We start from the raw sequence: 3,345 nt of genomic DNA, 5'->3' as shown, positions 1-3,345 counted from the left end.
AATTAAATACTAGGTTAGTCTCGATACATCTTTTCAACACTCAGGTCAGGTTTGTAAGGCACTTATCGAATTAGTTTCCCACCACTGAGAAATAATCCATGAACACCTCCATTATGTCTTCAACCATGTTACTGAATATGGCCATCATGCACCTTTAAAATGTGGCTAGTGCGTTGCATAGGCCAAAAGGCATCCTCGAGAAGGCATACATTCCATATGGACATGTGAAGGAGGTCTTCTGTCCTCTGGTGCGATGGAGATTTGGTTGTACCCGGAGTACCTATCCAGAAAATAGAAGTGGGACCTCCCTGCCGGTCTGCCAAGCATCTGATCAATGAAGGGAAGTGGGAAGTGGTCTTTCCAGGTGGCCAGATTTAATTCCCTATAGTCCACACAAATTCGCTAGCCTTTGACGGTTCTAGTAAAGATCAGCTCATTGTTGTCATTTTTTACCACCATCATACCACCCTTCTTAGGAACACATTGCATTGGGCTAACCCAGTTGCTATCAGAGATGGGGAAAATGATTCCCGCATCCAACCACTTAATAACCTCCTTCTTCGACACTTCCTTCATATTGGGGTTCATCCTTCTTTGGTGCTCCCTAGAATGTTTGTGCCCCTCTTCCAACAGAACTTTATGTATATAGTATGCTAGGCTGATCCCCTTGATGTCTGTCATGGTCCACCCGATGGCAGTCTTGCACTTCATGAGTACCTGCAAAAGTTGTTTTGCCTGCACGTCTAATAAACTAGATGTGATAATAACAGGAAATGTGGAGTTAGGTCCTAGGAACGCATACCTGAGATGGGCGGGCAGTGGCTTCAACTCCATATTTGGTGGTTCTTATATGGATGGCTTGGCTAGAGGAGTTTCTCTGTTTTCTAAGTGCAGGGGATCGAATTCAAGTGTTCTCTCCCAAAATCCTCTGCCCTCTAGAGCCAGCACCCATTATGCCAATTCTTCCCCATTCACCTCATCTAAATTCACAAGACATACAGCAAGAGGATCCTCAATAGTTAATGTCTCATCATCCTCTTCCACTATTACATCCATGGCATCAATAAGAGAACAATTAGCGAATTCACTTGGTCGACTCATAGATTTCTGCACGTTGAATCTTAATCGTTCAACCACATATTGAGCTCCCTAGTTTCATAATCAATAAGGGCTCGCCATGTGTCCAAGAACGTCCTTCCCAAAATTATAGAAATTTCTTCATCCACTCTAAAATCCAAAATCACAAAATCTGCATGGAACACAAATTTTCTGACCTGTACTAACACGTCATCCAAGATACCTGAGGGTCATTTCACAGTTCTGTCAGCCAGCTGCAATAACATAGACGTGGGTCTAGCTCTTCCAATCCCCAACCTCTTATAGATCACCAGGGGCATAAGATTTATGCTAGACCCCAAATCACAGAGTGCCTTGACAAATGTAGCTACCAATGGTGCAAGGAATTGTGAAACTCCCTAGATCAGACAACTTCTCAGCCAATAGTCTAGTCACCACACTACTGCAGGTCTGAGTTAGAGTCACTGTGGCCAAATCTTGGAAGTTGAATTTTTGGGACATCAAGTCCTTCATCATTTTTGCATAACTAGGCATCTCCTTGAAAGCATCAATCAATGGAATATGTACTTGGATTTGTTTCAACATCTCCAAGAACTTCTTGTATTGTTCCTCTTTCTTGTTTTATGTTAGCCTCTGTGGGAATGGTGATGGAGGTCTCTTCTTCCTAATAGTTTGGGTTTTCTCTTTGTCAGACACCACCTCAACTACGGGTTCCTGGGTTGTCTCAGCTTCTTTCTCAGCCTCAATCTGTGTATTTGTTTCTTCATGGGCAGGTTGTACTGTCACCTCTGTCAGTTTTGCTGAATTATCTTGCTCAATGGGCACTGGTACAAGTGTCTTAGCCCGTCTGCTTTCTCGAGCCCTCTCTTGCTCTAAGTCTATATCTCTGTCATTACGTAGACTTACTGCCATCAGTTGCTTCGATCCTTGATCTTTTGGATTTACCTGAGTGTCTACAGGCAATATCCTATGAGGATGATTATTTAAAGACATCGAGATCTGGAATATTTGCACTTCAATATTCTTTATGGCTGACTCATGTGCATCTAGTCTTTCACTCATTTTCGTGTTTGACCCAATAACCTATTGCATCATTAACTCGAGTCTAGCAAACCCATCTTCCTATCTCCCACCATATTGCTGCTGAGGCGAATGATAACCCTACTACTGAATTTGATTGTTGTATCCATGTGGCCTTTGATAGGGTGCCACATTATTGTGGGGTTGCATGGATCCCATATTTCCATTGTTGTGTTGTGGCTGGCATGGCCTGGCCTGTATGGCTGATTATGTTGGCCCCAATTCTGACCACCCTATCTTTGGCCCCCATAATTAGACATATAATTCATGTCCCCAGGGTAATGATGATGATCACTTTCCGCATTCCACTGGCTACCAATTGGTTGACTAATGCAAGATGTTCATAAGCCCCCATTAGTATCTATAATGTGCACTTGCTACTTCTTCCCTGACTCTTCTACCTTTTTGGTGAGTATGCTCATTTGTGTCATTAAGGTGGACATATTTTTAGCAAGAGTGTTGGCTGGATCTAAGGGCACTGAGTGAACTACTGGAGTGATAGGTGCATTCTTGGTTGTCTACCTCGTATTCTGTGTCATCTTGTCAAGCAGGATCTGGCTTTCTCTCTATGTTTTGCTCAAGAATGCTCCACCAGCTGAAACCTCAACATTAGCCTTCACGCTATCTGTTAGACCCATGTAAAAATGCTGCCCCAATAACTGGTCTGGAATATCGTGGTGTGGACATATAACCAACATCCCATTGAATCATTCCCATGTTTCTTGCAATGTTTCCATTGGTTTCTGTTTGAAGCTAAAAATTTCATCAATTTGCTGAGTAGTCTTGTTAGGTGGATGAAACTTATTCACAAATTGCTTGACGAATTCTTCCCAAGTCGTGATGGAATTAATATGAAGTGAATTTAGCCAAGTTTGGGCAGTTCTTGTCACTGAGAATGGAAACAATAGCTTTATTGCTTCCCGAGTTACGTTGGGCTACCGTTGAGTTTTGCAGATTGACAGAAAATTCTTCAAGTGCTGTTGAGGATCTTCAATGTATGACCCCAAAAATAGTTCCTTGTTTTGCAACAAGTGCAACATGTTGTTTGTGATTTGAAAAGATTCAGCTTGTATCTGCGAAACTAATATCGCTGTAGCCAAATTCTCTGCTGTGGGTTGCACCCAGTCATATAGAGGAGCCTATGGCACAAGATGCGCCATTACCTGCGAAGCTGGGTCTACCGCGTTA

At 42.7% G+C, this 3,345-nt stretch overlaps 1 non-coding gene across 1 annotated transcript; it reads left to right on the top strand.

Moving 5' to 3' along the window:
• Positions 1-2,826: 2,826 nt before the first annotated feature.
• Positions 2,827-2,929, top strand: LOC138880535 (small nucleolar RNA R71). The gene has a single exon (XR_011403270.1). It is a non-coding gene; the product is annotated as a small nucleolar RNA R71 (small nucleolar RNA).
• Positions 2,930-3,345: the final 416 nt, after the last annotated feature.

Source organism: Nicotiana sylvestris, chromosome 10 (genome assembly GCF_000393655.2).
Source record: "Nicotiana sylvestris chromosome 10, ASM39365v2, whole genome shotgun sequence".
Classification (NCBI taxonomy): domain Eukaryota; kingdom Viridiplantae; phylum Streptophyta; class Magnoliopsida; order Solanales; family Solanaceae; genus Nicotiana; species Nicotiana sylvestris.
Note: the sequence above shows the minus strand (reverse complement) of the source record. Positions and strands in the feature narration are given on the sequence as shown.